Genomic DNA, 26,155 nt, shown 5'->3' with positions numbered 1-26,155 from the left:
CTTGCTCCCTCTTGGTTCTCTTTGTCTTCCCCTTATTCTTTCTTTTTTTTCATCCCTGCCTATACTTACTTTCTTCTAGTCTGTTCCTCCATTCCCTCTTGCACTATCTCTATAAGACCACACCTTTTAAAAAGTGTTTTAAGAGTTGGGGTGACATGAAAAAGAAAGCATACAGAAGAGCTGATTAGTAACTTCAGGATAAATAAATATTCCAGGTCTTAATGCTGTTTTGCTATACGGATGTTATAGAAGTTTGCCATCTAGTGGTTCACCATGTTACTGAATGTGCTAGACAGTTTTTGCTGTGTGTCTTCAAGTTATTTCTGACTTATGGCAAACCTAAAAGTGAGCCTATCATGGAGCTATATCAGCCAGATTTTTTCAGTTGGGGCTTTCCATGGCTTTCCTCTTTGGCTGAGAGATCGTGAGTTGCATAATATCACCCAGTGGATTTCCATGATCAAATGAGGACTCAAGCCGTACTCTCCAGAATCATAATTCAACACTCAAACCACTACACCAAATGAGCTCTCAGACAAATTTTAATTAACTAAAATGGATAAATCCATTTTAAGAAAATGCACTTCTCTATAGTCCTTTGTGTACGAAAGTATCATAGTTTTGGAATACATACCATGCATACAAACATATTTTTTTTATTATTGGAGATCAATTTGTGTTCTCAAGAACATCAACACGATTTCACTGAAACTGCAATACTATATCACTCTTCCATAGCAAACACAAGTACTGAATGCAGACAAAATGGGCTCAGCAAAAAAAAGTGGGAGATGTCAGAATGCTTGAAAAAACCCTAACATTTGCCATAATACATTTTTAAAAAAATGAGGAGCAGAACCTACATATTGAAAATAGAACAATGTGATTCCAGCTTTTCCAGTAGCCATAGGATGATGAGTGTAAATGGAAAAAGAAAACAGAAAGTTAGAGGGAAGCAAAACTAGAATGCTAGACAAACACAGGCCTGAGTAATAGCTGCAGTAAACAATGCAACAAAGCATTGGAGTGATTAAATCTGCCTCACCAGGCATTCCCAGCATATGCTACAAATGCATAGATCAGTAAATATGGCTATTATTTATTTATTTATTTACCTAATTTATGCCTCGCCTTTCTCTACCGCGAAGGGGACTCAAGATGGCTTACATATGGCAATTATTCAATGCCTTAAACACATACAAAACATACACTTAAAATAAATTGAATTAAAATTAATAAATATTAAACATTTAAAAACATTACATTCAATATTAAAATCACGCCATCCAGAAATCGCAGTCTAAGGCCATTCCATAGTCATTGCACATATTCCAAATCTATTATTGCACTGCGCTATGCTCCATGCAGTCATGCCGGCCACATGACCTTGGAGATGTCTATGGACAACGCCGGCTCTTCGGCTTAGAAATGGAGATGAGCACCAACCCCCAGAGTCGGTTACGACTGGACTTAACATCAGGAGAAACCTTTACCTTTTACTATTCTCTAAAAGCCTGATCCCAGAGCCAGGTTTTTACTTTCCTTCCAAAGGCTAGGAGGGAGGGAGTTCCACAGCCGGGGGGCCACCACTGAGAAGGCCCTATCTCTTGTCCCCACCAGTCATGCGTGCGAAGCAGGCGGGACTGAGAGCAGGGCCTCCGCAGACGATCTTAGTCTTAGAGGTGGTTCATAGGGGGAGATACATTCAGACAGGTAAGCTGAGCCAGAGCCATTTAGGGTTTTATAGGCTAAAGACAGCACTTTGAAACCATAAGAAGAATGGAGGTTGGTGAAAATAAAGTCATCTTTGGATGCATTTTGGAAGAAATGGTCTCTAGAAGGTTCAAAATGTTTATGTTTGCTTATCTGACTTGTTAGTTTATGGTCAGTTTTAAATTTTAAAAAAACCAATTTGCCGAAATGTGTTGGACTATTCTTTTTTGGGTGTATAGGATACCATCTGTATTCTTTCCGTATTATTTTTCTTTGTGGTACCCAATTTTCTGTTAAAGAAATATTGTCCAGGAATACATATACTTTGTTAATTGAGGTAAAGCTATATAGGGCCATTACTATATTATACCTATATGGAAAATTCAGCATTGTCTAATGAACACGACTTTTAAAAATGATACAACTGTGGGAATTTCAACCCATGAAAACCTTGGGACAATAAAACTAGCTCTATGTTGTTTGGCCCTGAAGTTTCCTATTTTGAAATATTTTGTATCATAGGGTTGTTGTATGTCTTTCGGGCTGTGTGGCCATGTTCCAGAAGCATTCTCTCCTGACGTTTCGCCCACATCTATGGCAGGCATCCTCAGAGGTTGTGAGGTATGGAGAAAACTAAGCAAAGAGGTTAATATATATCTGTGGAAAGTCTAGGGTGAGAGAGGTCAGTGTGAATGTTGTGTAGTTAATCACTTTAATTAGCATTGAAAAGCTTATCTGCTGTCTTCTTCCTGCCTCTGGGGCATCCTTTGTTTAGAGTCGTTAACTGCCCTTGGTTGATTCATGTCTGGAAATCCTCTGTTTTCAGAGTATTGCTTTTTATTTACTGTTCTGATTTTTGAGTTTTTTAATGTTTGATTCTCTTTCCCCTTGGTGAGTTTTGGAACTATCTCAAACTCCCTTCACCACCCTACACAAATGCTTGAAAGGAAGATGTGATGTGAAACATTTGGGAGGCTAGAGAAAGACATGCCAGAAGTACTTGAGGTAATGGAAACCTATTAAAGGCATTAGCATATAGATGGAAATATTAAAGACAGAATCCAGGTCATTCATATATATATATATATATATATATATATATATATATATATATATCCCCAAGGATAATGCCTTTCCCTTAATCCTTTGGCAGAAACCAAATGCAATGTTCGCCTTGTCAACAATTGTTCAGTCAAAAAGCACCCTGTTCTTTGCTTTTTAGCTGGCTCTAGAGAGAGGAGTTCACAAGAATTGATAAAATAAACTGGACAGGTCTTGGTTTGGCTTCTTTCCTAATATTTCCATGCCCTCCTTCTGACTCTTCTCCTTGCCAAGTCTATCTGGACAGGTCATGCCGAACCATAAATGATTTGGGGAAAATTCCAAGCAAATAATTACTGTGACACAAGACATGAACTCTATAAATGATTTTATGAGTCCACCATAAATGTGGACGATTTATTTGAAAAAAAGAGTTGAAGACTGAGAATGTTAAAGGACTATGTCACATGAGGCAGACAAACTAGCATTGCAGCTGAATCATCACTCATGATGATGATTGCTATCACACAATGTTGTGTGCATCTTACTAATTGTTTGCTTCCTCCTCCGTGATTCTCTAGCTATTTAAAACCCATCAATAACTCCCAATCTCACAACACTGCCATCATTTAACTCAGTGTAATGGGCCACTTCTATTTTTATGTCTGTAGTAACATGACATCAGTAGGTGGGATTTTCTCTCCCTGCCTATTCCCAAGCATTGATGATGATGATGATTACCCCGCTTTATCTCCCCCAAAGCTAGCTGCTATTCTTTTATTATATAGTAGCTTTGCCCAGCCACGCATTGCTATGGCTTATGGGAATCCTTTGTTGGTCAGGTGGAATAGCAGTGAATAGCCTTGCAGTCTCAAAGCCTGGCCATTTTCTGGAGTAGCTGGAGTTTTTTGTTGTATGAACGTAGAGGCATGGATGAGGGGTTGTGCTGCCAAGTTTAGTGTTTCTGGGATGTGTAGTTTTGTTGTCTTGTCCTAGGCCGAAATTTCATTACCCTTTATATATATATATATATATATATATATATATATATATATATTTGCTTTTTTGTTTTAATAAATGTGTACAATTGCACCAAAAATAGTAACACAAAATAACACAAAAAACTGCAGTAATGAAGGAAGGTGAAGTTATCAGTGTGGGTGGAAGAATTATCATTGGACTACAAAAAGATGAATTGTTATAATTGTATGAATGAAGAGAGGTGAAACATTGAAGATGCTTAATGAGGCATATATCCACTATCTACACTAATGTGACTGGGTCAGAATAATGGTTTAGTGTGATAAGTCTATTGTGTTGGAGCTTTATCACATGCTTCTAACAGTGGAATGCGAATTTATTTATTTATTTACCTTATTTATATCCCGCCTTTCTCTACCCCAAAGGGGACTCAAGGCAGCTTACAACAACATTTATACTGTGCCTTAGATCATAACATAAACATGAGATAAAATTGGATTAAAATTCATACATACAAAATAGCATAATTAAAATACATTTCAATGTTAAACCACGTCATCCAAAACTGAGGTCTAAGGCCGTTCCGTAATCAGTTACACAATTTTCCTATTAAGATTGTTGCACTGCACTATTTTTCAAAGGTCTGCTCCCAGAGCCAATCTTCAGTAGAGTGAGCCCTGTAAGTATTCTTTCCTCATGCATGTTAATTGCCCACTTTTATCCATGCACAGTAAATGATGGAGGTGAAACACAGCAAGCAGCTGAGGTGCATAAAACTTCTGGCAAAAGGATTAGCACAAAGTAGGTTAAATCGCCTTTTGTCCACTCTGTAGAGCATGTAGGAGTGAAACAAAATTCCAAAACTTTAAACCCTTGCTCAATTAGAAACTACTTTCCTAAAGTTTTTTTTTCCAGAAAGTCATTGAAAATATATTCATAGAATGGGGAAGCCTCTGTAATAACCTGGAATGGCAAATCTGTTGAAAATATACAGTTTTATTATTTGTTCTCACTGACCAACAAATGATGCCCTAAAAATAACAAGCTTGTTGTGATACTTTGCTGTAAAATTATTTCAGTTTGAAAGAAGAATGATAAAACAGGTTGAGAACATTTCTTATCAGAAATGCTTGGTTCCAGCAGTGTTTTGGATTTCAGATGTTTTCAGATTTTTGAATACCAGCATTTCCATACTTACAAAACAAAATATATTTGAGATGGGACATCTGCATGCAAAATGAATTTTTGTTCCATATACACCCTGTACACATGCCCTAAATATTATTTTATCCAATATTTTAATAACTTTGAGCATGAGACAAACCTGTGTACATTGAACCATCACAAAGGAAAGGTGTGCAGGACAAAAGCACACCTTTTGGGACATTTTACATAACATTGCTTATCTTGTTGTAACTCCAGTAGAAGATAGACTGGAAAACATTTCTTTTACAATGTTAATGACCTTCTTTTTCAAAAGAAACACATTTCAACAGCCTCTCACTCAGAGAAAGAAAACAATGACTCATGGGATAAGCACCACTGTTGTCCTGCTGTAATTGCAATCTGCCTGCCTTGTGTGATAAATTCAAGAGTAGTGATAATGAATCATCAATTTATGGATGATTGAATCTAAGTAATTGTTTCGTAATTCCCGTTCTCAACTTAGTCATAGTTGTGACCCTATTGTCACAATACAGGATTCCAACCATTGTGTGCACCTTCCCCTTCTCTACAAATGTTTATGCATTTTTATCAGGGAACTTTGTGAGAAAATTTGGAGTAATGCAAATGCCAAAGTATGGTTAGGTTTTGGTTGATATTAGTTTGAAACTGCAGAATATTTAATGTTCACAGTGAATTGCAAACCAAATGATTTTCTCCCCATCCCTATAAGGAAGAGTAGCTATGTGAGATATTAGTGTTCATATTCTATACATTATGAATGCATACCTGCACTCAACTTGACAAGAAAGTGGTAAATGGTACATCAGACTTGCTCTGAATGTGTAAAGATTTTTTTCTAGCAATACTGCCTGATGAGATGAGGATGTGCTGCCCCATTTTCCCTTTGAACAACTCTACTCTTTTCACTCCACTGTACTCTTCCCTCCATATTCTGATTCTTCTACCCTCTTTTTTCCTGTCATGGGTGGCAATTGTGATTTTTGTTCTTCTTTAAATAATTGATTGGATGGCAATTATTTACTGTGAAACAAAATATCTGTTACAGATTTTTTCCCCATGTGCCCCTGGGCTTCACAGACCTGTGTGGCTAAGTACCAATACAATACTAATCATATCATTGGCCTGCATTCTGTATTGCAGTTACATCTTTGTAACCTGGAGTTGAGGATCACTAATTGTTTCATGGTTGGTAAGACTACATAGTCACTGACTTTATTGCACAAAGAAGGCAAACCTACCTTGAAACTGTCACATTTGATGATAGTCCTTATCACATCTTTGCATTTTAGACACATGAGTTTTCTCAGGCTGTGGTTTGCTTGAGGTTAAACATGAAGCATCAGAAATCAAGCAGTTTAAAAAAATTACTGACTACAAACCCTTTTTACTTGAACTGGCAGCTCTTTTGATACACTTGAGTACCATCTAGTGTACATTGTGGGAATTAGATAATTTTTAAACATTCTTTATAGAAACAATGCCTTCACAATGAAAAAGCCCAATGTGAACAAAAATATTTTCTCCTGTTTCTCAACTTTTCAGAATATCCTATCCCTTGCTGATTTTTATTTGTGAATAATTTCTAACATTGGAAGGATGGCAGAGGTGAATCAACTTTCCCATTTGCCTTTGGACCCATCTACACTGGCATGTGCTCCTCCCAAAAGCCCTCTGAAATTGAATCCAGATTTTGTATAACATGTTTCAGAAATACTGTACATACTTCGGGGATATTGGTAGGCTCCATCTGAGATTAAACATCCTTTATGATCAGATCAATTACATACACACCAACTATCCCAGTGCTTCTCAACCTGTGGGTCCCCAGAGGTTTTGGCCTTCAACTCCCAGAACAGCTGATAAACTGGCTGGGATTTCTGGGAGATGTGGGCCAAAACATCTGGGGACCCACATGCTGAGAACCACTGAACTATCTCAATTTGATAAAGACAGTCCCACCCTTCACCCCCACTGCTTTTAAGATGTCCTAGTTTTTCTCTCTTACTCCTACTTTCTTCCCTTTGCCTTAGTTTACCTCAACAGCAATGAAATGACAGGAGGGACAGAATCTTGCTCTTTTCTTTATGTATGTGCCTTCACATTACCTGTCCTCATATGGCAGCCCCATGAATTTCATAGTTTTCTGAGGCAACGAATCCTCAAGAGAGATTTTGTCAGCTTCGACATCCTTCCTTATTATAAACTGTTGTCATCTTGGCCACTTTGCTCAACCACGCAATTCTTGGCTTTCGCCCGTGAAATTTGAGACAATATAAACATACAAAATGTTATACTTGACATTGTGAGATCTTGTATCCGTGGTGTTTTCAATTTGTGATATCATTTTCACACCTGTGAAAATTGCAGGAGTATGTATGCTAAACATGAAACACATCCCAAAGCACTGCATATAATTTGTTGGTAACTTTATTAGAGCAACCAGAAGGCACAGAAATAATATACTACACTGCCTTCTTCATCAAGCAGTCTTTTTAGAAGTCATCACACCGGGGAAACAAATGCTGTTTGCTTCTTTGTTTACGGATTTTATGTTAAGGACCTTATCATGTCAGTCTACTATGCTGCTACAGTCATGTCAACATACATAGCGGATACATACTGCATCCAGCAGCTTCAATATTGCACCTTTCTTTAGTAAAGCAATTGTGCTAGTTCACCATTTCATGGTCTTATGATCATAGTTCCACATACTTTCTTAACCTTGCCTTCCTGCATTCTTATTAGTGCAATTGTGCAATTTTATATAAAATATAAAAGAAAAGAAAAAAAACATCTGGCTTGGAAATAGCAAGAGGAAGGGGCAGAGGAAGAGAATCTCACCTCTAAAGTCATGTTATTACTGGCATTCTGGCACAGAAGTGGAAGGGATTTGTGGCATCAAGGTAGGTGATGGGAACATTGTGGGACTGGGAGTTACTGATGCTTTTATTTCAAGGCAATAAAAGCTAATGTTGCTGAATCTTTCATAACATGTGTCACTGCTCTTTTTAAAAAGAGTGCTACTACAAAATATATGTTCTTCTTAATTTTTATAAAGTTTGTTTATATGTTTATGTCTAATATGTTATTATTTGCTTTATGTTTTGTTTATCGCTTTTTCAGTTGCACTTTACAGCATTGAATGTTTACCACTGATGTTGTGAACCGCCCTGAGTCCCCAATGGGGAGATAGGACAGAATGGAAATAAGGTGTTGTTGTTGTTGTTGTTAATTATTATTATTGTATTTTAGCTATGTAATTTAATGTATATATATCATGTTCACATATTTTGACTTTGTTGTATCCCACCTCAAGCCATCAGGAAAGCCAAATAATGAATAAAATTTGTAGTGGTAGTTGTTCCAAGTAAGTAAAAAATATTCATATATGTATTTCTAATTACATATTTTGCCGCTGTCAGGGTATAGCTTTGCCTTGGTTTGTGTATGTGTGTAAGAGCACTGGCAAAACATTATGTCGTATTTTAGACTATACCCCTCATTTGTCCCTGTTCTTTTGCTGCAGTGGCCCAAGCTCCTGGGAGCGTATAGCTTGGATTTGTATAAAATTGATATAGTGAGACTGGCATCCTATTATAGATATGATGTTGTTGCTATTGTTGTTAAGTGCTGTCGAGATGATTTCAACTTATGGCAACCCTGTGAGTGAGAGACCTCTAAATTATCCTATCATCAAAAGCCCTGCTTGGGTCTTGCAGATTCAGAGCACTGACTTTCTTGATTGTGTTCATATATCTGAAATGTGGTCCACCTCTTTTGCTTCTGACGTCTACCTCGCAAACATTATTGTATTTTTAGTGAATCACTTTTTATGGCCAAAATATGTCAGTCTTAGCCTAATAATCTTGGCTTCTAGAGAGAGTTCAGGCCTGATTTCCTCTAGGAGCCATTTATTTCATTTTTAAACCAATTCATGGTACCCATAGAGCTGTTCTCCAGTACCACATTTCTAATTATGTAACTGTGTAAATTTTATGCTCGTTCATACATTTTTGGTTGTCACAGAGTTTAGTAATCTCTTTTTTCTCTCCACAACATTAGCTGTTGTGCTGCAATAACCTTTCTTCATGACCATTACATTGCTAATGGAAAGTGGAAAGAATTGGAAAAGCATCTGCCTACCACTCTATATCCAGACACAGATTGATGACATAATCTTCAGAGATCTTCAGAGAGCTCCAGTGAATATAACAGAAGATGTCCTCTATTTGCATCCACCTTCTCAACTAGAGGCTGTAATTGTAAAACCCCATAATCCTCTGCTATTGAATAAAAACATCTCTTAATTGAGCATCTACAGTAAGATATCTTTACTAACTTTCAAAATAAGAGTATGTTATTTTTCAAAATTCTGGCATTCTGGGGTGTTCTGACCACATATGATTTAGTGTATTCTTTGTCCTACCCCTTTCCAGCATGTTAGCATTATATCTTTTCCTTATATATACTTTGTTGTCTTTCTTTGAAACCGAAAGAAAAACATGTTGTTGGTTTTGGGGAGTGGGTTTGGATTTAAAACTAGCATGGCATCTCTCTATGCTTGCCTGCTTTCACCTGCTGCATTTGTGGATTTAGAAATAATTTGTCAATAAAAACGACATGAGCCCCAATATTCCCTTTTAGGAATGGAGCCTGTAAAAGCTGCACCTGAAAGTCCTACTGCATGGAAAAATGAAGCGTGCAAAACACCCTTTTACTGGTTTAGAGTACTATCATAAGTGGGCCAGCATCCAGAGTAATATCTGGATCACGTGCAAGTGCTTTTATATGCACTTTTAAAAATTACAACCTGGGAGAGATCCACAGTCCTAGATGGTTTTCCTCCAAGCCACTCCAAAAAAAAAACAAACAAAAAAAACTTTGTTCTAGATGTCATGCAAGATGAGGATAGAATAAATGTTAACTCTAATTATTCAGACTAAGGTTGGTAGCTTGTGTCACAGGAAGGAGCCAGGAAAACATGGAGAGATACAGTCAACTCAGTGGGGAAGGTGATCTAAGTTGAAGTGATTTCAGCTAAGACTTCAGATGAGAAGATCATTGCCTGGGAAGCTTCCGCTAAACCAGATCAGCCAAGACAGAGAACAAGCACTTTGGGTTGAACACAAACTACAGAGGTTTATTACAGTGTGGCCAAAAGGGATGCAAATACCAGAATAAGTCCATAGAAAAATACATTTTATACATTTCTGACAGTTATTCAGACTTCCTGCACCTCCTCCTGATTGTCTGAGAAAACAGCCTGGGCAGGATACTATTAGCTATTGATTTTGAGTATGTTTTAATGTATTATATGTTTTATGATTCTATATTTATATGTTTATATTTTACCTATGTGATTGTATTTTATTGTGTATTGCTGGGGTTGGTCCCCATGTGAGCCGCCCTAGTCCCTTCAGGAAGATGGGCAGGATATAAGAAAAATGTTATTATACATGCAGGGACTGGCTGGAGGTTTCCCTGACGTCACTATTAAGAGGAGGTGATTCCCCATGGCGGGAAGAAGAACAACCAATTATTAGTAGGTTTAAAGGTTGTGAAACAGAGGAGGAGGAGGATGTGGGTATGCAGATGATTTCTTGATTAATTTAACTGTCCTGTTCTGCAGAGACAAAGGAGCAAGACCTGGAAAACAAATGCTGACAATCCTGAATATTCAGAAGGTTAAAGTATTCCTATCTGTTTAAGCCTTCACTTCCATGGGAATGGTAAGGCTCCAGTCACGGTCAAACAAGTAAAAATCCTAAGCCCATCTTGCTGATAAACGGATCATCAGCCTTAAACACATGCACAAAGTGCCTGATATTATCTGGCTGGGGAGACCGCTGGAGGGACCTTTCTTAATTGTCCATGATCTCCATTCCCAGGAGCTTATATAAATAGGGGGCACTGGGGAAGCAGAAGTCTTCAGGATACATTCAATACAGTTTTATACATTTAGAAACTAATACAGTACACAAGCAATACAAGTTACACAAGAAATATCATTTAACACATTTATTAAAGATTTTAACTATGATACAGTGCAATGACTGATTTTTGGATGGTGTGATTTTAATATTGAATTCAGTTTTAAATGTTTAAAACAGTAAGGATTAATTTTAATTCAATTTATTTTAAGCTCAATGTTTTGTATGTGTTTAAGGCATTGAATAATTCCCATATGTAAGGTGCCTTGAGTCCCTTTCAGGGTAGAGAAAGGTGGGGTATAAATAAGGTAAATAAATAAATGAAATAAAATAAATATAGTTTGGGGTACAGCTGCTGCTGGGTGCCTCCGGAGACTCTGGCAACTTTGACATTGCAGTTTAAAAAATAATGGGAAAATAATATCTCTTGCTTAAAGTTTTATTGAAGTTTATAAATGTTTGGGAAGGGGGTGCTCTGGCTCGACAACAAAGTAATGGAGGCTCCTGTTTCACTGAAGTGAGAGCCAACCTCTATCAGATAATGCTCATCAGGAATTATGGGGATTATATTCCAACTGCACCAGATATTGCTAGGTTGGATAAAGCTAGCCCACAATTTGTTTAATGTTGGTATATTTGTATCCCTCAAATATATCTGGGATGACTCAGGAACCAATTGTTATTAAAGGATTTCTACACTTCTGTTTCTGATAGCATATTCTTTACATTGAACTAAAGTAAGATAAAAACATTGAGAGAAGGAAGGAAGACAGAAAGAAGGTTATTCAAGCAATGTATTTAAATTTGAATTAGACTTGGGACTTTCTTACAAAAGGCAGGCAAACAGTCATTGCAGATGGTTTGGAACAGGCCCTATCACACTAGGTGACCTCCCCACAATTCTCCCAATAGGAAACTGGCACAACTGCGTTACTGAACAGAGGTGCAATATCAAAAGGTGCTCAACTCAGTATTTATCTATTATGTATACTAATGTGACTGTTGTGGAATTGTGGGTTGGTATTATAAAGTCCTTTGACCAACAACAACAACAACAAAAACAACAAAAGACTGGGAAAGATGGATAATAAGACAACTTTATAGAAACATGTGTTTCTGGAACTACCCTTTCAAAAATAGTTTGACTGACCACACTGAGCCAGAGTGATGAAATGCCACTTTTTCTTATGGGCAAACTTTCTTTGTATTCTAAAGTTATGCTTTCAGGCTATCCACAGCTAGATGTTTCTTTCTAGAAGCCTGACATGCTCTCACAAATAACTATTAACAAGTTATTTGCATTGGAAAAACCATGAATCACCATCTAAAGGGGCTTATTGCATTTCCCTCCAGAGCCTCTGTTCTGTCAACCTCCAACGCACTGATTGTAAATCTCCTCTGCATTTTGCTTATTAAAGTGAGAAAATGGAAGTGCCACCTTGGCAGGGTTAAACAGATGAGGTTTAACTAGTCTAGACTGGCAACAGCAGTTGCTATGTTCACACAAGGAGGATGTGCTTGCCTATTGCTTTATGACCTTCAGCTCATAAAGCAATTAACTGGTGTCTTCTTAGCCTATGATAAAAAACAGTTATTCATTAGTCAAGCATTCCTTGCTTCCCAGCACTTCTCCAAGCCCTGTTCTTGCCTTCCTTCTCCTCTGAGGAAAGCAGGAGAGGAGGCCTTCTTCCCTTCTGAGGCTCAACAAATAGAGCTGTTGTCAGGTTGCACCACTTTGGGATCAAACAGGAGGATTCAGAGCAGAATTCAAGAGAGGGAAAGGTGTTTCAGTTCGTCATTTCCTGCATACTGTTAGAACAGAGCCTTAAAGGGATTTTTTTTTTTTGGAATACAGTTCTAAGATGACTAGGAGTAGCAAAAGTGTCAGAGTTTCTATAAAACTTATATTATGTGTGGGTGTTTACACATATTGACATTGTTAATTGCCTTCAAGCCAGCTAGATAGGCCAGAACATTTTCACGGCACCAGACTGTAAATGGTTACATTACAGTCAGTGGTAGTGCCTCTGATATCAATGGACAGTCAATCAATTATGGGGTTTAGTAGGAACTTTAGAAGATGACTTTGTCAATGGTGAGATTAAAAACTAGAGTAGACGTTCCACCTCATTGGCACTGATGATACCAATTACCAATGATTTACAGTCTCAAAGTGTAGTTCTAGTTGCACATAGTGATCACAGCTAATATTGGCTGGGAACTGTCAATTATAGGCATTTTGAAAGTAACAGGCTGGGGAAAGGAGGATGTTCAGAGGCTTCCTTTTGGATACCGAACAACATAATAACTACGTATAAGTGGTTGGCACAGGTATGTTTCAGTGAAGCAGGCAGGCAGCCAGAACTGATTGTACTTTCATTGTAATTGCAGTTTTGCACAGAAGGGAAATCCCTCCCTGCTGTAAAAAATAAATAAAAATACAACAGCTAACAATTGGAATTGCTGCCAGGAGCTGTTAGGCTGTTCCATTAACAGAAAATGTAAAAGCCTATTATGTGGGAGATGCTTGAATCCTTTAGCATAGTAATATAAAATGATTCACTAAAGGAAGACATCTATGATTTTTTTTCTCCAGCACTGCAGGTGTCTTTTGAAATGAATTTCAGGAGGGCATCACAGTTATGTACAGACACCCCAGAAAAAACGGTGTGAATTGGCCAGGTATTGCTTCACATCCATTTTTGCACTCAGTTGCCTACTTTTATAGGAAAAGAAAATTGTGTTTCTATTCATTACCAGTCAAATATCCTTAAATATGTAGAATCTTATAAGCACAATGTCTTTTTACTAGACATGCCTTCCATGACTTCAGTACAGCCAACTCCCAAATAGGTGCACATAAAGTCAATAGCTGACAGCCTATATTATTCCTGGGAAGGTTCAACGACCAAAGATATCTCAACATTTCTCAATGCTTAATCCTTTTGTACATCTAATTCTTTGTGATTTTAGGGGAGGCACAATTGCATAGGATATTATGCCTGATAATTTTTGAAAGAGGTCAGCCCTAATTGTTCCTCTATTCAGGGGGGTCTATGTTCTCAGATAAAATGACACTATCTCATTTAAATGCCTGCTACCCAGACTGATGCGGCCATAGGCATAGGAGCATAGTGGAACTGGGAATCATATAGTATTATCTGGGACAGTGGCCCTACTTGCACTACCATATAATGCAGTTTAAAACTGCATTATATGGTCCGTGTAGACTCATATAATGCATTTTAACTGCATTGCGCATTTTCAAACTATGTTATATGGCAGTGTAGAGGGGGCATTGATCCCCTCCATTGGCTTTTCCATCTGCTCTGATGGAAAATAGCCAATTGGTTCTGGGAAAACAGCCAATTTTCTTTGTCTGATTTATCTTCTAATGTTTTCACAATCACTACATTGATGTTTATTGTATGTCACAGTGAGATTTTCAAAGTTAAGGCAGATTTTAATTAAAGAGATGAAATACATTAAAATGAACATACACTGTAATTCTAGGTACATTTACACCAAAGGTTAAAAATTATGTAAAAAGAGGTTTACTCTGAATTAAAGTGAGATTATAGTCAAACCTATATACTGTAAATAAAAATGTAATGTCCGTTTGTGAGGGATCTCATTTCTCCAAAATTACTTCACCAATTGCTTTGAAATTTGGACACAATGTAGCATTCAAACTGGTGAGTGTTTTAAGGTATTCACATACCTACTATTACACACCTGTCAAACCTGATACAGGTAAAACCATGCTTTGATTCATAAACAGCACCGTCTGTTGGACAAACAAGCAACAGCCTCTGTATTGCAAATGACTATTTAAGGAAGGAGGAGAAGGGTGCGTGGAGATGGCAAAAGCTGAGGCAAAACTAAAATCGGTGGGGGGAAGGAAAGGGAGGAAGGTGGCGGAGGGGAAGAAGGGCCTTTCTCTTCACCTCAGATACAGTCCACAAAGGAAATCACTTCCGAACTACAACAACAATAATAGGGAGGATGAGGCACTGGGGTCCCTTCCTTGGAGGGGCCTATGGCCACTCTCAGCAAGAAAATAACACGGGGGCATGACCAGTGAGGAAGCCATGCCCCTATCATTCTCCCCAAGAGGAGGGCAGAGAAAGAAAGACATCTATATCCATCTATCCATCCATCTATTTATATTTACACTCAGGGGCAATTTTGTAAATTTTGCGATTTACATCAAGACACAGATTGCTTACCACATCGACAATAATATGTTGTCTGTTCCAAAGTCACCAAACCAGACAATCTCCATATCTGCACAGACAATGGAACAACCACAAATATTGCCTACCCACAAGCATTGTGAAATCACATATATCTGAAACCTGCTCTTTCACTATTCTTTCTTTCCCATTTAACCAAACTGGGCCACAGCAACGCATGGCCAGGTATTGCTAGTAAACTATAAATGAAAAAAGATATAAAGGAATCTAAAATATTTCTGATGCTGAGAAATTACTTGTATGAGCTTTTATTGATACCAATCCATTTCATCAGATCCAACTTGTGTTAGAATTTCTTTTTTATTTAAGCTGGATGCGCACTGCCATATAAAGCAGTTTCAGGATGCAGATTAACTGCATTGAACTGGATTATATGAGTCTATACTGCCATATAATTCAGTTCAATGCAATTAATCTGCATCCTGAAATTGCATTACGTGACCATATAGATCCAGCCAAAGTCTCCTAGGCGCTACAGGAGTCCATTATTTTTATGCTGATAAAGATCAACACAGAAAGGGTGCTTCTGCCCTATAGAATTAATGATGTTTGATTCCACTTTAATTGCCCTGGCTCAGTGCATGGCAAGAGGCTGGGCTGGATGGTCCTTGTGTTCTCTTTCAATACTATGATACTATAGAAGCCTGGATTTGTAGTTTTACAAAGTATTTAGCCTTTTCTGCCAAAGAGTGCTGGTGATTCGCCGAACTGTAGTTCCCACGATTCCATAGCATTTATCCATGTCAGTTAAAGTGGTGTCTAACTGCATGAATTTTACATGTTAGATTCACCCTATGGCTTTAAAACCACAAATCTGTTCATTCCCAGCAACCTATTCAGTTCTGTTCACAGTCATGTTGTTTTAAAAAGCATCACAAATGTATGTTCCCAGGTGGAAATCTGTGAATATCTAAAACCAAAGGAGAAAAAAGCATATATATTTGTGGTTCTTAGAATTGCTGAAATGTGATTTAAAAAATATAAAAATCTGATCCAAAAGCAAAAGAAGTATTATTATGTTTCTTTGTGATGTCAATTTGATCGATGAGCTGCACTTGGAATACTTTAGCCAGCCTGTAATTCAGTGTTCCAGTCTTGAATCAATAAGTTATATTCCTTGAGAAATTTGCTAGCAAGGCAAATAGTTGTTTATATGGACAAGTCATACAACTCCTGTCAGAACTACTTTTAATTATTGCAGTAGAATCCCAGGGCATTTCTGATAATTAAAAACCAAACCATGCCTTAGAACACCCTTTTCTCCCCAAACCTGTAAAGAAATAAATAGCAAGATAGAAAATCGCTTGATGCTTCTTCTCTTAAATAGAACTTTCTGTCTACAGACCTATTACAAAAAGCAACAGACTAACTACTGTATATATTGGAGTCTAATAATTAATCAGTCAATGTTATTTGAAAAAGAAGCAATGTTGAAAAGTAATAATATTTTTAAACTGTTATATAAGAAACATTCCAAAAGAAAAAAAAATTGTAATGCTATTCATATCAATTTCAGTTGAAAAAATATTTTCCAGAACCCTAGATTGGCTCCTTTAATACATCCATATATAACTAAGTAACATCACGGGATCACCATGATAGAATTAATGCAGTTTCACACTACTTTAATTGCAATGGCACAATGCTATAGAAATGTATTGCGCCAAAATGCTAATGTGTGTGTGTATGTGTAAAGAAATCCTTGCAAAAGTTAGTTTGCAAGGGAACTCTGCAGAGGAGCTCTTTTTGCAGAGGCAAGCCACACCTCGAAACAATGTATCGTTAGATGGCAGGTGGCTGAGAATGTCAGTTGGGATTTGAGCTTGCTGGGAGAGCACAGGAAAAAGAAGGTTCTCTAATAGCTACGGTCAAGTAGCTGATTTGAATATGCTATGCTGTATATATTGATGCTGATTTATTAGTTATTTACTTTATGTAGCTACAAGGACATTGTAAGATTGCTGAACTGTTTTATTTGACTTCAACTCTACAAGTAAAGTTTCCTTTGTTCTGTTCAATTCCTCTGCCTGGTGTGAGTTCTTTGCACATGGTGTTATCTGGATGCTACTGATTCCGCTATACTCTCACCTGGTAACAAAATGCTATAGTTTTACATGATCTTTAGCCTCCTCTGTCAAATAGTGCTGGTACCTCACCAAACTACAAATCCCAGGATTCCATAACATTGAGCCATAGTAGTTAGAATGGTGTCAAACTGCATTAATTTTACAGGTAGATGTACCCCAAGTCATAAGTAGGATCACAGCAAGGAAAAGTTCTGTTTCGGACAGCAATTCCCCTCCTGCTTCTAGTAGCCAAATATTCAATCTTGCAATAAGAAAATCCTAGGATATATCAGCATACATTGGGGTCAGCTTTAATGGAAACATTAAAATGACCCTCCATATGCCTGTTGTCCGAAGTATTATAGCCTAGAATCCTACTGCTGTAATAACAGTTCTTATCTGCTGACTGATTGTATTGAAGTTTAATGATATGAAATTCCTTCAAATAGTATTGATTTCAGTTAAAACTTAGAAGGAAGAAAAACTCAATCACTTTGAATGTCAAATATTGCCACTGCATAGTGGTTGGGCATGTGCATTTATCTCAGTAAAATCCATCTTTTCCTGTTCATGCCACTATTAAAGTCTGGAGTAAAGAGACTGTCATTACAAATGGGAAAAGAATTGGATGGAAGGCCAACTCGCCATCTGAATACACAGCTGCTGATACATAATCCAAAGCAGGTGTCAAATACTACAAGTTCTGGATGGAAGATTATGGAGCCATATGAGGCAAAACATAACTTGACAAGCAGGCATTTTTAAATTCCATAATATAAATGTCATGCAGGCAGTCATGTGCATAATTCACAGCCTGCAACCTGCCAGAAGGAAAGTCACAAATATCTTTTCTGGAAATGTGTGTTTTCAAAACAGGCCCCTTCTGGGAGTAAGAAGAGTTTACAGAGAGTAATCTCATCAAATACGATGGGCATAGAGAGGAACAAAATCATCCCACAGCTTCTCTCTAGTCTCATGTTTTTTTCTTGAAGGTTAGCAATGAGAATGAACAGATTTGTTCTATGTTGCTCCAGAGGGTGCAAATGGCAGCTAAACATAAAGATATTCATGGAAAGAAGACACCCGAGAGAGCCTTTTTAGTGGCTGCTCCTGTGCTCTAATATCTGAATATTAATAATAATATTAAGCAAATGAAATATCTCACATTTCTCCACCAATCTGGAAATCAAGGCAGTTTACCAAATTTGAAAGAAATACAGTTGTGGATACATAAGTAAAAATATACAGTAGGACCCTAGTATTTGCTGGGATTTGGTTTCTGGACACTCTGTGGGTAACTACCCAAATCCATGGACGCTCAAGTCCTATTATATGCAAGAACATAGTAAACTGGTGTCTCTTATATAAATTGACAAAATCAAGGTTTTTGTTTTGATTTTTAAAAAGTATTTACAAACTGCAGATGATTGCATCTGTGTATGGAGAAATCCATTGATACAGAGGGCTGAGAATATATTATGCTATTGTTAAAATACAATGAAACTATCAAAAATACAATTAAAACTGCTGTTAAAATATTTGGAATATATCCTTCAAAAACAAAAGTCAATAAAATTAAAAACTATTTAAAACACTTACAGCTTGTCTTAAAAATCTACCAGAACAAAAGTCTTTGCATTTGTGGACAGAAAAAGAGCAAGGATAAAGCCATGTTACTTTTTCTAGGGAATGATTTCTAAAGTCTAAGAGCACCTTCTTCTGGGTTGACTCCAGATTTTCCCAATCCCTCTCCTGGGGTCTTAGACCCCACTCTGCATCATATAGAGATAGAGTCCAACAGATAGTATGGGCCTGAAAGGCAAACGATATTAAAGTTCATAACTAGCATTTTGAATTCAGCCCAGAAACAAACTAGCAGCAATTGCAACAATAAGGTCCAATGCTCCTTGGGCCCAGATAGAGTAAACAATCACTATCTAGAGCAGGGATCCCCAAACTAAGGCCCAGGGGCCGGATGCGGCCCTCCAAGGTAATTTACCTGGCCCCCGCCCTCATTTATAAAATAATATTTTTATATCAGTTTTAATAATATAATATATTGTATATACATATAATATTGATAAGAATATTATCATTTTATACAATATAATGCTAACAATAATACCATATAATAATATTAATTATATGTTATATATTACATATAATATTACAGTATAGTGGTATAGTTCAATATAGTATAATGATAATATTGTGCTATGCTAATAATATATTGTATGTACATACAGCTGCTCTGAGTTCCCTTCAGGGTGAGAAGGGTGGGATATAAATGTAGTAAATAAATGTAGTAAATGAATAAATAAATAATTTTGGACTTAGGCTCACCCAAAGCCTGAAATGACTTGAAGACACACAACAACAACAACAACAACAACAACAACAACAACAACAACCCTAATTAACCTGACTATCTCATTGGCCAGAAGCAGGCCCACACTTCTATTGAAATCCTGATAGGTTTATGTTGGTTAAAATTATTTTCATTTTTAAATATTGTATTGTTCTTTCATTGTTATTGTTGTTTTGCACTACAAATAAGATATGTGCAGTGTGCATAGGGATTTGTTCGGTTCCCCCCCCCCCCAAATGATAATTTGGCCCCTCAACAGTCTGAAGGATTGTGGACCGGCCCTCTGCTTTAAAAGTTTGAGGACCCCTGATCTAGAGTACTGCTTCTTAAACTGTGACTTCCAGGCCCAAATGGGGTGCCCTTAGCTCAGTGTTGGGGGCCACAAAAATCTGGCAACAAGTCCCCACATGTGATGAGGAAGCAATGCTGCTGGCCAGGCAGGTGCAGGGTACCAGGATTGCCCCACTGCAAGCTGATTCCCCACAGAGGCTGGCAAGTCAGCACTGAGACCTCAGCAATGTGATGGAGTCATCAGGCTGCTCCTTCTGCTAGGTTGTTTTCCTCACCAGGCAACAATCCCAGCTCTGTCTCCCTGCCTACTGATCAGCTGAAAGGCTCATATTGCCTCTTTTTGAATATGAAATTAAGGAGCAGCCTCTGTTCCCAGTGTAAAGCTTTTCCTTCTTTCCTCGGTGCATTTAGAATGAACCAGGGTGAACTTCCACAGCCAAGGGAGTCAGGCCAGTTTAGGGATCTTGTTTTGCCTGGAGAAGAGGAGATTAAGAGTGGGTATGATAGTCATGCTTAAATATAGGAAAGGATGTTATATTGAAAAAAAGGAGCAAGCTTGATTTTTGCTGCTTCAGAGATTGTGACATAGAGTAATTGATTCAAACTGCAAGAAAAGAGTTTCCACATAAACATTGGGAAGATCTTCTCGCTGACAAGAGCTGATGAATAGTGGAATGCCCCAGAGTATGGTGGAGATTCCTTCTTTGGAAGCTTTTAAACAGGATTAATAGCTATCTGTCAGGTGTGCTTTGATTCCTACATACTAGGGGGTTGGAATGAATGGCAATTGTGGTGTTTTCCAACTCTATTTTCTAATATTGTGCCTTCCAGTCTCCTGATGCTGCTGTATACTGGGCTAGGGGGTATTACAAAAGAGGTTACTACTGACACTGCCTTCCACAAAGTTCAGAAAGTAGAAATTTATTTATTACATGCATTTATACCCCGCCCTTCTCCCCGAGGGTACTCAGAACGGCTTACATTCTGCCACGAGGGCCAGCAACAAATATACTATAAAAACAAAACAATTAAAAAATGATAAAAACATGATAAAAACATGATAAAAAGTATACAAAAATTAAAACGCTGCAAAGCATTTGTTTGGAATATAGCTTTTACGGATGAATGGTTTAAGCACTTTGTATTGTTTTAAATTTGTATATTGTATATTGTTATTTGTTTAACTGTTTTTAACTGCTTTATGTTTTATTCTATTGTATTGTTGTTTATTGGCATTGAATTTTGCCAGATTTGTAAGCCCCTCGGGTGAGAAAGGTGGGATAGAAATGATGGAAACAAACAAACAAACAAATATATTTAGCATTTCCCAGAATGCCACCCAAGGAGATTTTAGCATATAATTGTAAACCACAGTTGGCCATGAAGTCAGATAGGCATGAGCTATACTGTGGTGTCAAATGACACATTTGCTTCTCTGTTTCTTCTTCATTCTCCCGCATGCCAAAGAAGTAGCATTGTACTTGTCATTCTTTTCTTGTAAATTGGACTTAGGAATTCATCACACTTGCTGTCTGAATCGCTGAGTATTGCTGTGGATTGTGGCAATCCCAGTGGTGGCCACCCAAGGGTGTGGAGACCTGTCACCCCGTGCTTCGCACCAGCCTGGCTTCCCCTCTACCTCACCACATGGAGGAGGAGCTCCCAGTGGCACATTAGGTTAAACCCTTGTGCCTGAAGGACTTGAAGGTTGGGTTGCTGACCTGAAGCTTGCTGGTTCAAATCCAGCCCGGTGAGAGCACAGATGTGCTCTCTCTGTCAGCTCCAGCTCCATGCGGGGACATGAGAGAAGCCTTCCACAAGGATGGTAAAAACATAAAAACAACCGGGCATCTCCTGGGCAATGTCCTTGCAGAAGGCCAATTATCTCACACCAGAAGCGACTTGCAGTTTCTCAAGTCGCTCCTGACACACACACACAAAAACACATCAGGAGAAGCCTTAGTAAACCAGCTCAACCTAACTTTCCCTATGGAAATATGGGATGCCTCTGTTGTGCGCTGCTGGCATGCTTTTATACCTGTTTTAAAGAAATATTTTTGAAATAATCTTTCCTTCCCTAATTAGGAGAATTCTGTATAATCCAGCTGAGCTCCTAGGCAAAATAGATGGATGATTCTAATCTCTTCAGAAATTTGGGTAAAGTTTATTTCCTTATTAAGGAAAAGAAAATTTAATGAGGAAAGAAACATACTTGAGCAACCACTGGGAAGAACATCCTGTCCAAATGAGAGAAACAGGGAGAAAGGCCAGTAGAGCATGAAACCTTAAATTGGTCCCATTGAAAGAGTAATTTTTTTCTGTCACCCCTCCCTTTACTCACCTTTTGATCTGAAATCAAGTAGACCTATTGAGCCAATAGATATGTGTGCTTCTGACATGATTTCAAATATGTGCATAGGTAATGCACTTTGGTGCATGGCATTTGTTAGTTTCTGTTGTACAGGGAAGCCTTCCTTATATGGCCATGATCTTCATTTAATGGGCTAGGACTCAAAATTGATTCACAGACTATTAAAGATGACTTAAAACACTGCCATATAAATATATGACAAAATGAAGAAGTTTTGTAATGCATCCTTGGGCAAAAGTTGGGTTAGAGATCAGGAAAGTTTGCGAAATCTGGATGAGCAAAGTCTGAGAAATGATGTTTTCCTGCAATCATAGAGTTGTAAGAGTGTGCCATCCACTCCAAGCCCCTTCCATGCACAAACACATAATCAAAGCACACCTGATTAACGGCCATCCAGCCTCTGCTGAAAAACTTCCAAAGAAAAATACCTCATCACCACAGCATATGTATCATGTTTGTATGCATGATTCCATTCTTCTACCCTTACATAATCTCAAAACAATCAGAATAATATTACTGTACATGAACAGACATGGCTCATTCGATTTAATACCTATGCATTTAATGGACTGAATATTCTTCAAGCTAGATCAATGTGTACACATCATGGCAATAAAGAGAAGCATTGTACCCACTCTTCTGAAATTAAGTGCAGATTAGAATTTCTTTTCTTTTAAGATTTGTTGGTGAACAGTGTTCTTCTGATTTCAAGATATCCTTCAAGGCTCAGAACCTGCTTTATCTTGCAATCAGAGCTGCCATCTGTTTCATAATAAGATGGGGAAAGATTTTTTTTTTCAAGTAAGGCTAACAATTACAAAGCAAAAAAAGGCCATTGTTCTATTTTGTCACATTTAAGTTGGACTACTTCAACGTGTTTTTGTGGACTGACTTCTATCTGATGCAGACATCTGGTCCTTTTTGCTGTCTCACCATTAATTTGTGTTTAATTTATGCCTACTAGGACCAATAAATTATTTCCTTGCCACACAGTTTATCCATGCCACACAGCCTCTGAGGATGCCTGCCATAGATGTGGGCGAAACGTCAGGAGAAAATACTTCTGGAACATGGCCACACAGCCCGAAAGACATACAACAACCCTGTGATCCCAGCCATGAAAGCCTTCGACAACATATTTTCTTGCTTACTGCTGTAGGAAGGGAGATCTGATTGATCAGATGGCGTCAGGATGCTGCCGGTGCTACAGACTGACAAAACCAATAGAATACCTGATTCAAAACATAGTATCTGCAAAACAATTATGGATTCATCATTCAATGTAATGGTGTCACCAAAAAGATATGACAAATGGGAAAGGGCAAGCTAAAAATTAGAGAACTCAGAAGTGTTAAGAAAGGTGTGGAACAACTTTGGAAGTGGGAAAGACTTCAATCTCAGGGGCACATACTGATCTCTTTTACAGATCCCCACAAATCCTTCTTGGCAATTTTCTCACCAATCAGTACAGTTAAAGAAAAGAATTTGTAAGAAAACAGTTACAAGTCTATTAGTTTAGTATCGTCTATGCACGATACGAAATATGCCATTTTTGGATTAAACAAATGGTGACACGAAAGAAAGCTGCAAAATTCTATTAATATAGGCACCCAGTTTTTGGAAATGGGGACAAATACAAAACTGATACAAAACAAATGAAACTAAACAAAATGAACAGCAATTCCATACAAATGCACACCACTATTACAAGTGGAGTACAGTGAACATAGCAACATTGATCCTCTACTGTTAAACAAGTAAAAGCCCACTTTAACAGAGGATATTTTTCACATGAAACAAAGAATGAGTTTGTTGAAAATCAGGTTTTGACTTGGGTTATTGATGCAGATGAGAAGCTTTGTGCGCTTATCTATACAATCCATCTGACAGTACATGTTGGGTAGTCTGCTAGTGCTAGGAATGAAAGCAATCTTTCTTTCCTTTCACTGATCTAGTCTGCTATGTACCCAAGAAATGTACATAATGAGCTCACTTTATGTACTTATCAGGACTGGGCCATCTCTGTTTCCAGATTGTTCTCCTCAGTCACATTTATGCTTTAGAATTAGTCAAAATGACTATCTTTCTGAAAAAGATAGTGGTTTTGATTCTTAGAAATGTGTGAAATCTTACAGATAAGAATGAGTTTGACAAATCATTTTGAAGAAAGGGACAACCGGTAAGGCCTTTAACTATGTTGAGGATCCCCAGATGCTTTTCATCCAATACACTTTTATTAGGGAGGTCACTGTAATGACAAGAAATGACATTGCTTAGGCCTTTTAATATTTATTGATCCTATGTTTTTTCAAACTGATGCTATGTATTTTTATTTATTATGTGTGGCATTTCAATAAGTGGTAGTCACGGGGAGAAGTAAAATATAATAATAATAATAATAATAATAATAATAATAATAATAATAATAATAATAATAGCAACAACCACAACAACCACAACAACCACAACAACCATAACTATCATTGCTACTAAATTCAGTAAAATGTGATTCAGTGGCCAGCAGTGGATGTGGGGGAAGGCTTTTTGGAGGGCTTCAGTGACCTACAAAGTAGATTGTTGGGGGTCTTCTCTGACAAAAAGTCTTTGAATAGTTTAATAGATCTGAATGTAAAATGGTGCTTTCAATGTACAACTCAATAGAGGGAATCAAAGTGGATAGCAAATTCAATGAAATCAAACACCTCTGAGGAAATGTGACAAGATTATATTCCCTCATCTCTGACTTGAGGAAACTCATCCAGCAGGTCAACCCATAGCTCTGTTAAAATAATCCAAATTCAACAGAAACCCATTATTTGCCATTTTTGTATTCACGAAACTGAGGAATAGCTATTGATAGTTTCCATATAATCTTCCAAATAATAACCTTTCCTCACTACTTCTGGCCTTCAAGCAGTAGCATAGCTAATAAGAACAGAGGGGAAGAGATGTGCATAAGATCTCTGGAAGTAGAAATCTGTTCAAATATGCCTGAGTTCAGTGGTCGCTTTGTCTACTGCTCATCATTCTCACCTGAAGAAGGTAAATGATATGTGAAGTCTTCTGGGCCAGCATTTGATGACCTTCTTGAGGCACTGGCCCTATTGAAGACTAGTTTTCGATATGTTAAAGAAGCCATGAGCCAATATTCCAAGGAGCGTAGAATGAAACACAAGTTGGTTTGGAACTACTCTTCCATTCGTGTATACTTTTCTAGGATGATTGAATGAGATTTTCCTGCTTCTTGGCAGGGGGTTGGACTGAATGGAATACAAGGTCATTTTCAACTCTATGATTCTATGACCTTCAAAAATGGAATGGAATGAGACTTCTGTGGACAGGATAGATAGGTTTATGAGGCCAAACTGAACCAGTGTGGGCATAAGTTTTTCATCCACAATAGCAAGGAAGTGTTTTAGGACCCGTCCACACAGCTATATAACCCAGAATATCAATGCAGATAATCCACAATATCTGCCTTGAACTGGATTATCTGAGTCCACACTGCCATGTAATCCAGTTCAATGTGGATTTTATACAGCTGTGTGGAAGGAGTCTTAGAGTTTATAATTCTATCTAGTACATGATGTGATGTGCTAGAAAAATTTATGATAAATTGATTTCTTGGTGAGAAATGGAGCTCTTTATGTTATTCTGCATGCTCTACTCCTGTTTATTTTCGCTAAACTCTCATCTTCCACACCTGAATGCCTTCAGGACTTTCAGCCTCGTGCCGTCATATGAATAATTCTCTTACTATAGTTTTAGCCATGGTTTTTTTCCACACAGGAAAAAATTTATGATGCCATAGCCCATTCACATTTTTAGGGCAGCATGTTCTCTAGCTTGCCTGTGGATACACATCCACTCTATTTAGGGATCTCTATGTCTTCTTTGGTGACTTTAAGAGTTCTGCTGTGACACAGAGAAGATTTGCTACTCCAAGATGT

General features: G+C 37.7%; 1 long non-coding RNA gene across 1 annotated transcript; it reads left to right on the top strand.

Annotated features, from left to right (window-relative positions):
• Positions 1-1,554: 1,554 nt before the first annotated feature.
• LOC134296480 (uncharacterized) lies at positions 1,555-17,127 on the top strand. Its single transcript, XR_010003237.1, has 3 exons — positions 1,555-2,718; positions 8,047-8,133; positions 8,986-17,127. It is a non-coding gene; the product is annotated as an uncharacterized LOC134296480 (long non-coding RNA).
• Positions 17,128-26,155: the final 9,028 nt, after the last annotated feature.

This window comes from Anolis carolinensis, chromosome 1, assembly GCF_035594765.1.
Source record: "Anolis carolinensis isolate JA03-04 chromosome 1, rAnoCar3.1.pri, whole genome shotgun sequence".
Lineage (NCBI taxonomy): Eukaryota > Metazoa > Chordata > Lepidosauria > Squamata > Dactyloidae > Anolis > Anolis carolinensis.
The sequence above is the reverse complement of the archived record's forward strand: the minus strand, read 5'-3'. Positions and strand labels throughout refer to the sequence as shown.